Source organism: Agelaius tricolor, unplaced genomic scaffold, assembly GCF_023055355.1.
Source record: "Agelaius tricolor isolate 1412-34295 unplaced genomic scaffold, bAgeTri1.0.p SCAF_1, whole genome shotgun sequence".
Classification (NCBI taxonomy): Eukaryota; Metazoa; Chordata; class Aves; order Passeriformes; family Icteridae; genus Agelaius; species Agelaius tricolor.
In genome coordinates this window covers 94,954,322-94,967,092 of record NW_027269261.1, presented here as the reverse complement: position 1 = coordinate 94,967,092, position 12,771 = coordinate 94,954,322, and positions in this window count along the sequence as shown.

Sequence of the window (12,771 nt, the reverse complement as noted above, 5' to 3'; positions counted from 1 at the left end):
AATAAACAAGAGGAACTGCCAAAGACATCTGAAATTATTTCATACTCAAGATCTGTGTCAGAAGTCCAGGAAGAAAAAGTTGCCTTGCTACCTTGCTACCTAGGCAGAAACCCATCCTGATGCTGTCGTAGAAGACATCTCTTCACATGCATATTAAACACTTTGGAGAGCATTTGCAGTCATTGTACTTCATTATGAGTTATTCACTGGACATATTGAAGCACAGATTACCACAGTGCAGGTCTTGGGACACTTGAAATTTTATCTTAGTGTTCTTTCTTCTATATTTTAGAGTCTTGGCCCAGATGTAGTGGAAATTGCATGAGGTTTTTTGCCCTGCACTGCATGGTTTCTGGTCAGCAGGGAATGAATTGGCACGACAGCAGCCAATGGACTCAGATATCAAAGTAAAAGAAGGAGTCCAGTGAATTTTGGCAGACTGTATGGCAGCTGTCCTAGCATGTGGCATCTGTACTGTTACGTGAAGCTTTCAGTTCCAGGTTTACAATCTCACATGGCTGTGCTAGAGAGCAGCAGAGACTGTGCAGATCAGGGAGCCACAAATGAGGCCAGATTCCATTGCAAAGATGTTGTACTGCAGAGGAAGTGTACAAAGACATGGAGGTCTTCTGGGAGTGCAGCCACAGCTGTTTTGCCTGTTTCTACAGCTAAGTGTGTGAAATCTCAAGCTGTTCCTCTCTTAAATCCATCACTGTTGAGTCAAGCAAGGAAGATTGAGGGGCACAATGCGGGAGTCACCAACAGGGGGTTTGCAACCACTATTTCTTCAGTGTTGTGCCATGAATATTAGTCACACCAATATTATCTTGAGTGAAATTCCACTTTCTCTTTGCAGTCATTTGAAATATCACAGAGTTGTTAATTTATTCACATTTTCTGGGAATTTTTAACCTCCCGTAAGGCGAGGCGTTATCACAGGGCACTGGATCTAGAAAATCATGCTTAAGAGTGGTCTTTCTCATATCCAGGAAAGGGTCTAACTTCCCTTGGGATTCTTTACAATGGTGTAGGGCTAGGAGTGGCCTAGGTCATTGCTCCTTTCCTCATGAGGCTGAACTTTCAGCTTGTCTATGATGGGTGTCACTTACTGCCTAACTGACTGTATTCACAAGTTTACTTTGATGAGTTAGAAGGCCAGGGAAAAATAATTATTATTTTACACAAATTTATATTTTTCAAGTGTTCTCCCCTGAAGGACTTTTGGGTGCTAGTAAGCTTCATGCAGCCTGGAGTACTGAGTGCTCAGTGTAAACCCAAACCAGCTTGTTGTTTGGTCCTAGTCTGTCCTCGTTTTCAAGAGGGTGAGATTCAAATGGCCATCCAACAAACACCTTCTTTAGTGCATGCTGAGCACTTTTCAGGCTCATTAACTGCACTGAGTGGCAATCCATTCAGACTAATAAGTGCTTAGACAGCTAGTGCATATATAGAAAACTAATTTCAGATGCCCTCATGCCAAACTGGATCTCACCCAGAGTTTTTCTGTAGCACACCTTCACATCTTTCAGCTTCCTGCCTTGCCCTGCTAATGCTGTGGTTCTTCATGTTTGTTGGAACAGAGCAGTCATTACAAGATTGGTGACCTATGGTCCCAACATGTACAAAATGATTACAGCTCTTGACACTTTCTGGTTCTGATCTGTGAATAGCTACAGTGAGCCTTGCTGTTGCTATAAACATCCTTACCTTATATAACAACAACAAAAAAGGTTTCTGCACTAGCAGACAGCTGATAGTGATCAGATGGACAAAACAGCAGCTGATATTTACCAAAATAGAATTTTTCTCCATGTGCTTTATATTTGTGTAATAATTATGTATTGTGTAATTAATTGTGTAATTAATATATCTCCTTGTGTTCGAAAGAAGGTACTGGATAGAACCAAAAGGCCAATAAGTTTTACATTAATTTGGATGAAGTTGAGTCAAGCAAAAGGGAGAGATGAAGACTGAGTGAAACTATCCATCAATTTCTCCATTAAACTAATGGGTGTGAAATATTTATCTATGCTTACATATACACCTTAGGTTTTGAAGTATTAGGTTTGAAAAAAGTGTAATGGACAGAAGTTGGTAACTTGAGGGACCCTTCTCTGGCAGCAATTAACATCACACCAAATGGTCTCACCTCTTAAAACAGATCTATGAATAATTTAAGGATGTTTCATAATGATAGCACTTCAGAAACCAAAGAAATGAATATGCATCTCACTAAGTGTTCAGTTAAGGCCGTATTACCTCTATGTCAGTGGCCCAACTCATTCTAATAACTCAAGGAGTCGCTTACATTAGGAGTTTCCTGTAGTTATCTGGGGTAAAATTACATGATATAAGGATACAGTGACACTGACAAAATCTCTAGGTGACGAAGTAGTCTGTCCTCAATATTTGGAGAAAACAGCAATTTTTATGTGGAAGAACCCAATGGAAAGAATTACAGTATAAACTCAGCTGACCTGTGATTATTGAAGTCACAGGTAATTCAAAGATAAAGATATTTATGGAGATATTTTATATACCATCTTCTTTTTAATTTATTAGCTGAGATATAACTGGAAGAATTAACAGAGACGCAGAATGGATGAGGTAGGAAAATATCTCTCAAGATTATCTAGTTCAGTTCTCCTCTTCAAAGCATAGTGAGCTAGTGCAGGTAATTCAAGACCATGTTCAGCTGAGGTTTGAATATCTTCATGGAGGTTCCACAGCCTCTCCAAGCAACATTTTCCAGGTGTTTGATGACCTGCACAGTAAAACAAAACAAAACAAAACCAACCAAACAAAATCACATAACAAAGATTTTTCTTACGTTTAAGTAAGAATATTATTTTCTGCTTCCTGTAAGGTCCCTTGCCCCTGCCTCTGAGAAGTGCCTGGCTCCCTCTTGTTTACTATTTCCTATCAGGAACTTATATTTGTTGGTAAGATTCTCCTGAGCCTTTTCTTGTCCAGGCTAATCAGTATCAGTTCTCTCAGCCTCTCCTCATGTGTCAGATGTTCTTGTCCCTGAATGGACTGTTGATGGACTCAGTGTGGTATGTCCATGTCTTTCTTGCACTGGAGAGCTCACTCAGAATGGCATCCAGAACTCCAGATGTGTTTCATCAGTGATAAATAGAGGATAGGAGTCGCCTCCTTGACAACGTTTTCCATCATACAGTCCATGTAAATCCTTCTATGATAAAAAATGCATCTTTCTGGCTCATGGTCAATTCTTGTCCACTAGGACTCCTGGGATATTTTCTGTCAATCTACTTTCCATACAGTTGGCTCCAGCATATATGCTGCATGAGTTTCTTATTCCCTGGATGCGGGATTTTGCACTTCACTTGTTGAACTACATCAACAAGAGATCAAAAATTAATTTCATGTCAATTTCTCCAGACTGTGGGGTCCTTCTGAATGGCAGCATAACCCTCTGATGTATCAGCTACTTCTTGTTTTTCTATCGTGCTTGTAAAGGGTGGACTCGTTCTCATCATCCAGGTCGTTAATGAAGCTGTTGAACAGTATTGGCTCTAGTATTGACCCCTCACCACTAGTGACTGGCTTTGGATGGACTTTGTGCTGCTCATCACAGCTTTTTAAGAAAAGCTACATTTCAGACCATTTTCGGTCTGTCTTACTATCCATATATCTAGTCTGTATTTCATAATTTTGTCAGTGGGGATGTTATGGGGACAGTGACAAAGGTCTCCCTAAAATCAGGGTAAACAGCACCTACTAATTGCTCTTATCTGTTGAACTCATCACGTCATTGTACAATAATATAAATTTGTTCATATGTAATTTCCCCCTTCATAAATCCATGCTGAATATTCTAAATTACTTTATTGCCTTAAAAATATTTGGAAATATTTACAGGATTATTTGCTTTGTCACCTTTCTAGTGATTGAGGTGAATTTTACTACACTGTTCCCTGGATTCTCCTTCCTACCTTTCTTGAATGTTGGAGTGATAGCTTTCTTCAAGTCCTTAGGAATTTCTCCAAATTACTATGATCTCTTGAAGATAATTGAGAGTGGCATTGCTTCCTCAGACAGATTTCTCAGCATTTGCAGGCCTATCTCATCAGGTCCCATCGATTTGTGTGCAGTTTATTGAAATGTTCATTCACCTGACCCTCCTCCACCTTGTTGTGAACTTTCCTACTGTTCTCAAGGACCTGGGATCCCTGAAGGCTGGTGTTATCTTCTGTCTGTAACTGGGGCACGGAAGTCATTGAGCACCTCAGTCTCCTATTCCTCTTCAGCATCAGTCCACATTTCCCCTAGTTTTCCTTTTGCTGTTAATGTACCTGCAGAAGCCTCTCTCTCCAGATTTTAGTCTAGGTGGGCTTTGGTTTTCCTACTTGTGCATGCAGAGAATATGTCTGTATTCCTCCAGAGTCATCTCTCCCCTCTTCTACCTCTATTGCAAGGAGCTCCTCATTCATACCTGCAGCTTCCTGCTATCTTTGATTGATTTCCTGTTCATCAGGATGTGTCACTCTTGAACTTGGAGAAATGATCCTTAATAATCCTTCCTCTACCTCTCTTGTCTCTGGGATCATAACCCATGGGATTCTTCCAAGTATGTTCCTGAATTGAGCAGGAGCATTGCCATACATATGAGACATGAATCTGAGTCAACACAAAATGCCTTGCACAGTATTCAGAAAGTAGCAGACCATGTAGGATTTCTTTAAAAGCTAGCAACTTGAAAAGGAAGTTATTGTGAATACTCAAATACTCAAGAGAAAATATGGTATTTAAAATTATCAGAAGAATCTTAATACTTCCTCTTAAAAAAACATGTTTTCTGGTAAATATTTATACTGTAAATAGGGAATCTCAAAGGAGTCAGTTCCATGTCTTAAGTATCCTAAAATTGTGCAGCTTGGCATGTCACTTTAATGTAAATTTTATTGAAGTCAACAGTGTGAAATGTACGGAGTAAGTTTCCTATAAATTATCCCACAGATACTTTAAAAGAATGTGGGGAGGAAAAATGAATCTAATTATACTGGAGATGTTAAAATGATGCAGAAAAACTAAGAAAGGCACTGAAAAGTCAACAAAGTTCCATGGGCTTAGAACCAGTTCTATAGAGGAAAATCTCAGCATAGTTGGGAGTCCTTGGCTTGGAAGAGAATGACTAAAGATGTGACAGCAGACCATAAAATTATGAAACATATGGAGGTACTGTGTCTAGAATGCTGATTGTGCTTATTGCAATCCAAAACTTTGGGAGTACCCACTGAGATTGTTCAGGTAAAGGATGCATATTGCAAGCAATGCATAGTGAAACTGATTGGTAATGTTTTGGGCCACTGGACATTAGGAGCCTCAAATAAAAGTGAAAAAGAATAGGCCTATCAATTAGTCTCCAAACATACTGGTTTGTCTCAGGGAGGCCATGGACTTCCTCATACAAGGGAAAAGACTACTTAATATTTCTCCCAGTTCTTACACCCTCCTGCAAACTTCTGCTCTTGGCCACAGTGATAGGCATGAAACTAGGCCACCTCTGGCCTTTCTTTGGTCCACCATTGCATTTTTGATCTGCCATTGCACCACCTTACAACTTTTATCCACAGACATATACTTTAAATTCAGTCTGAGTTGGTGACTGCTGTTTAGGTTGTGTGAGAGCAACATTTCACATTATATTATGTTGTGTCTCTCTGGGACAGAGTTAACTTCCCCAAAGCAGTTCTCCAAGTGCTGCTCTTTGTATTTTAGCTAGAAGGCTTGTTGATAACACACCAGTGTTTTGGCCTTGCTGAGCAGTGCTAGTGGAGCATCAATCTCTCCCACAAAGGCCAAGAGGCCGGGAGTGGGCCAGAGGTTTGGAGGGGACATGGGACAGAAGACCCAAACTGTGTAAAGCCATATCCCATTGCATGCATGATCTTGTCTTGAGCAATTAAAGCTAAAAGAAAGGAGAAGAAGGGGGACATTTATAATTAAAATTCATTATTCAGATGTTTCTCTTCCAAACCAACTGCTATGCAAACTGGAGCTCTGATTCTGAGGAGGTGACTAGACATCACTGCTGGTGGGAAGTAGAGAATAATTTTTTTTTTCCTTTGGCTATGCTTCCATGTGCCTTAGCTTTTCTTCATTAAATTATCTTTATCATGGACCACAAGTTTTTAGTCTTATTTACTCCCCCTAAACTGATGAGGAGGGGAAGTAAGAGGGCAGCTTAGTAGGAATGTGTCTGGCAGCCAAGGTCAACCTAGGAGCTCAAGACTGGGGCTCTAGAATTCTAGAATAATGACAGTAATTGCAAGATATAAAAGGTAAAACATGGACTTGACGTTGCAAGATGGTGGAATAATTGTGGGGAATTTTGGTTGTAATTGTGATGGGGGGATGAGCGGTCAAGAGTGTGTAAATTGTCTTTCAGAACTTCTACGGAACACTGTATTCTTCAAGGTATGTACTGGAGAACAGGTTCTTAAATAAATATAAGGCCAGCTTTTGCCTTGATAGAACAGGTGGTAGGTCTGTTGACCAAAAGAAACCTTTTTGGTCCAAGGAAGTAATGCCCCTTTAGACTTGTCTTTGGTCAGTAGTTAAGACATAAGAGAAAATTAATGTTCTAGGAAAATAAAATGAGTTAAATCTAATTTGCTTCAGCCTCAGTAAAATGCTTGATTCGATTGGTGTAAGAAAAATGATCAGGTTTCTTAAGAAAGAGAAGCTGGAAGTTAGCAGAATAACTGAAGACTCAGGCTTTCACACAGAATATCAGATGAGCCCATACCAGTTACTGATTTCACAAGCTTAAAAAAGTGCTGTCACTTCAAAAGGGAACTTGGTTAGCATTCAGGAGGAAATGGGTGACCCTGATGAGTGAGGAAATTAAGCAGTACAGCACACAGTAGTGCAAACCAAGATTTTTTGAAGGAAACCTGAATCCCTAAATATGAAACTAGATTTGTTTAGGGAGTTATTTATTTGGTATGCAGTCTACAAAACTTGCAATAAATCTGAGGCCTGCTCTGGTGCTCCTGAACAGCACCTTTCCCTTTTTATAGTTTTTGTTTAATCAGCACAGTCTCAAGCATAGGGAAGTGAAGCTGCTATTTGTGCTGGAGAGGCTCACACTGTGTTTTAGTGAGGGTGTCACTTCTGTGGGTCCCTGTGAAAGATCTGTGAGCTGACACTTAAGGTAGCAGACAGAAAAATAGGTAATACCAACCACCCTTGGCTGAGTACAGGTTAAATATTTATTCTAAGCTAAAAATTTAGACTTTGGACAATTTGGCTATTGCATGTTTGTTCACAGTCCATAGGGAAGTGAAAAGTTGCTGTTAACATCTCTACAGGTCTGCTTTCATACATGATGCCTGCCAGCACATGGCTGCTGCACAGGGAGCACCCTAAGCATGCAGAGGTCAGAGACTTTTGTGGCTTTCCAGATTTTGGCTTTGGTAATGTATCACTTGATTAGAAAACACATTTCTGGGCAATAAGCAAATGTAATTTTGTATCTGGCAGCCTTGTCTAGCCTCAATATAGCCAGCGCTGCTTGCAATCTCAACACTGAAATTCCTAACTTCATTTATGTATTTTGTATTATACTTCTGTGGGCCAAGTCAGACAACACACCTGTCTGTGTCCTGACATGCCTCTGTTGCTGTATTTCATGTATTTCACTGCTTCTTCTCTCAGTTCTATCCCTTCAAATATCTGGGCTTATAAGGTATAAAGACATTTTTTGCTTTAAACATTCTTCTTTAGATCAAGTATCAATCAGTTTCATGGCCATGCTGTAGAGGAATGTAAGTTTCTTTTAATGTTCAGCTCTCAGACCAAAGAGAAAACTCATATTTTTTTCTTGTAAAGCAGGACAGTCTTTACATAAGACAGTGGAAGACACTGGAGTCTTGTCCTGACATAACCTAATTTCCTTTCTCTTTGAGAAACATTTGGGCATGAACAGAAAATTGTCATTGGTTCCTATTTTGCTATCCATTTTATGTTGAATCTGCTTGATATTACCAACTTCAAATGAAAACACTACTGAATTAGTGTGCTCTTCACATTTTTTCCTACAATTAATTTTTTACATTGCATACCAAAGAAGGTGAGCATTAGACTAAACAATTATTCAAAGATAGTAAATCTCTTATACATACCCCTGGTTACTTTCCTGTGAAATTTTAAAACCCAAAAACTTGCATTTGCCTGTTTTGAGCACTGAAGCTGAAGATCCCTCCTGCTCCCACTCCTTCTGCAGCATGGCTTCCCTGTTCTCACTTGGGCTGCCTGCACAAGAGAGCCTGAGGCAGTGCCCAGCATAACCTCTGGGTTCTCTCCCAGAACATCACTCCGCCCATTGCACACTATTTGCCTCTTCATATACAAGATCTGTTCATTCAGCTTCTTCTGCTGTCTTCCTCCTGCACATGTGGAGGACTCATCCCTGCTCCTTTTATAACCAGAAGAGGATTTATTGCTTTGCATGCATTGTTCAACAGAACAATGCATATATTTGTTTTATTCCACTGCAAAAGTCATTCAAGAACAGGGATGAATTCATCTTTAGTCAGGCAGAGCTCAAAATCATAACAGTGGATTTCTTATCCCTTTCAGAAAGTAAGGGCTGAGGAAAAACATCAGGTTTGAATTATGGATCATGTTTCCAAGACTGAAATGATATTCCTGAGAGTAAGGTGCTGTGGGTTAACACACTTTTGGTGATGCTGCAGTCACACCTTCTCAATTTATACTGGAGTTTCTGATCTTAATACTCTTCTTAGATGTATTTCACCATTCAGCAGAGTGACCAGGTCCTAGGGATGATGGAACAAATCAGAATAAGAGAAAGACATGAGAGCTCTGCCTTTTAACACAACAGAAGCCAGTGCAGGTCTAAGGTATGCTGTTAACTCACCTTCATTTTACCCTCTTTTTGTAATTTAATTTTGTGGAAAAAGACATCAGGATCTGTGATAATATCCAACTTTCCAAGGACAAGCTGGATTCAATGAATTTGTATGGTTGCAAACAAGGAAACCCATTGCCCCTTCTGTCCTCATTCTGGAACTCAGAGGCTGGGGCAAAATAAAAAGACCTAAAGGATTAGAGGGCCACCCTGCTGTGGGAGTGGGAGGCTCTCTGCCATGCCTCAAACTGATTTAATTCATACATTTTGGAACTTAATCAGAGCAGGATTTCCTGAACTGGTTCACTGCACTGGGCCAAACACAGACCTTTTTCTCATACTTGTTTCTTTAAATGCAATATTATTAGTGAGAAAATATTTATTTTAGTGTTTTATCTCTGAGCCTCTTCATATGCTCCTCTTTGTCTTGATGCAGCATCTTTGGCATCACTTGCCTATTGTGCTGCTAAAAATGTCACACCAACCTTCAGAAATGTACCTGCTGTCTGGAGACTGTGCCCTAAGAGTAGTTCTGATGCCACTGCACATTTTGGCTTGTTTATTAAGCCCTTAACTCACAGAACCTGATATTGTGTCAGATCATATGCAGCTAATTGAACACACCACCTGACAAGAAGATTAAAGGAAACTTCCCGTTCTTACTGATGTTTGCTGGATGTATTGTATCTTCACAACACTTCATGGGCAGCTCACAGGATAGTTTCTGCTGTGCATAACATCAAAGAAATTATATCCTTTTGTCTATTTCTTTGCTTTTGCTAAACATTGAATGTTTCCCTGTCTCCGTTTCTTCCTGGAGTGTCAAAAAGACCAAGACCTTTTTGATTCTTTATGGCCTGAACTAAAATCACAAAGATCCAATTAATTACAAATTTTATAGAAAGGTATTTTGCTCTAAAGCACTGTTCACAAGGAGAAGGTTTAGGAGCTCCAGAAATAGCAATTAATGCTTTTACTTCATAAAAGCTCCCTCAATTCATAGATAATTGTTCTGCAGAGAGCTGGAGAAAGAATTTCTCCTTCTCTGGGGATGAAAGAAAAATAGGATTTCATATAAGCTGAGGTTTTTGTTTGTTTAGTTGGTTTTTTGTTTTTTTTTTTAACTTTTCCAGGCTGGGGGATATTTGTTTGGGTTTTTCAATCAGTGCAAAAAGCAGGCATAGCCTGGCTATTGTTTGTTTATTGCATTTTCAGGTTGATGGACATTATGTACCTGCCCATCCTATCCTTCCAACCCTTGAAAATAAGGAAACTGAATTTAAAATAGGCTAGCAAACAGTGGCATACCTGATTTTCAGTTTTTAGGTCTTCAAACACTTTTCTTTATGCATGCAGACTCTAGGATGGACAGTCCCATAGGTGACCACCAAAGTCAAAATCAGTACACAGCTTCCTCCTGTTGTATATATTGAAGGAGATTAACCCCTGAGATGGGTTTCATAAAGCAAGTTCAGAATATTACATGAAAGCATGAATGCTCTTAAATCACCGTTTCCTGAACTCATGCCTTCTGAATCCTGAAACTATGAGAAAATTACAGAAAAGAAGGACAGGTAATAAAAAACTTCTCCCTCAAAATCCAGGTCAGGGCCTTATGTTAATTTGTTATTCACCATCTTGTTTTTCTAACAATGTTCACAAAAATGGAGAGTGGGGAGGAGTGATTAAATAACACATCTGGCCCTGAAACATTATTTCTTAATGTTATAACTTGAAAGGGGACTACTGCAAATAGAAATTGTGGTATAGTTACTATGCAATAAATTCTACTCTTATGTCAGCACCCGCTGAGCAGGGAAGAGGGGAGGAGACTGAACTGAGCCTTCATCTCATACATACAGCTTGATTATACATGAGCTTTAAATCCAGCTCTCATTCCACTTTATATTTTCATCTCCATTCAGTTTCCAGTGAAGTGTTCCTGTGTTCTTGAGAAAAAAGGAGGATGTGATTAGGTAAGAGAGTAAAGCATGCATTCAATTACAGAAAGCATTATCATCTCTTCCTTAAACTGATTAGTTATTGTTCTCTTAAGTAGCACTAACTATGCTCATGTGCTCTGCAATCCAAGCCATAAGGCATAGGCACTGGCCAAATGCCAGTGCAGCACCCGCTGACGCATTCATAGAAGACAGAGCCTGAAAAGACTCCAGTGGAGATCTTCTGAGGAGCCTAAAACTTTGGTCCATGTTTTACAGGAAGCTTCTTTCTGAGGAGGCTTCTTAGTGGCCCTCATCCCTGCCAGGTCATGCTCATTCACTAGTCAGTGCCACATAGGGAAGGAGCCTGTGGTGTCCTGATTAATTCATTTGATCAGCCTGAATTTATACAGTAGAGGAGTGCAAGCACAGCTGTGATTAGGTTTATCTTGAGCTGATTTTACACGAGTTTCTGTATGCTCAATTATTTTTTTTCTGGACAGGTTGCTTATGACATAGCAGACACCTTTGGGATTTTGATTCAGCACTGCTGTACCGGAATGTTTCATATTTTGCATGTTTTACTGTGGTAATCAACCTTAGTAACATAAAATTGAGAGGACAAGGATAAAAAGAGCAAAGGATAATATCTAGGGGCAACCTCCTCCTGTATGTCAGTTTGGAGAGAGAGCCTTTAAACAAAGGCAGTCAGCTCTACAGGAAACCTCTTCCCCTGACAAGAAAAAGCAGCAGTCTCAAACTTTTGGGCTTCTCAACCAGTTGCCTTTTGAGAGCCATAGTGGGTTAAAAGAATGTAAAGCAGCTGCAGCTGGGGGGGAGTGAAAGGGCACCACACTGTAGGAGTTATGGGCTGGCTGCAGTCACCTAAGGTTTCCCTCTCTCCTCAAGGAACCACCAGGAGCCCTACCAAAGCACCTTCTCTCTTCCCAGGGAGACCTGAGAGCAATATTGGGCATGGTAGGGGCACACATTTACTGCCTTTTGAGTGTCACCATATATTTTGGCCTCAGCAGGTAAGGAAGGGTCTATGAACAGAGACAGGGGATTCTTCTAGTGTGTACTAGTATATCAAAATTTAGAAATGGAAAAAAGAGAGACATAAAAGACATTAGATTAATTTCTTCCTCTGTCTGCTGTTATGTTACTGTTTACATAATTAAATCATTGGAGTGTGCCCAATCTTGCATTCTTCAAACATATCTGATGCAAACTGGAGGCTGCCTAATATTAATTATTAGTGTTATTCATTAATTATTATTAATTATTTATTAGTAGTATTATTAGCCAGTAACTGGCTAAAACAAATGGTGACATTTGGTTGAACTTATTTTAAAAACTCAAAAGTAGAATGCAATCACATGTGGGGGTTTTTTGGTATAAAAGTTTGCAGTGCTCAAAAATTTCATTGTGTGTAATTTGGAGGCATGAAATTGCCTGACAAACTAATATATACCCAGAGGTTATTTTACTGTGCAGCAAGTCCTAAAGAAGGTTAATCATGAGCAGATAGATTGTATTTTGAAATTTTGATCCAGGGCCTTTAAAAGTGAATGTTTAGCAAACACCAACAGTTTCTACTTTTACAAACTTCAAAACAAATATTTTTTATGTTATTTGCACAACCATGAGGCTCATGTATCCTAAATAAAAAGATCAGTAATATTATTATTATTAAATAATAGTCATCAAATCAGTTGATGATCTAGAAAATATCCTGTGAATGTATCAACAAGATATTGAGAAAATTAATAAAAATCCAGCCTTTACTTGTCCCAATTTAATCAGTATTTATTTAGTAAGGTAATAGTGCCAGAGATATTACCTTACTAAAGAATGAACAAAGTTAGGAAAAGTGAGGGTTACACAGACAAGACTCTCTGGTTATTTATGTGAGACAGAAGCATGTAA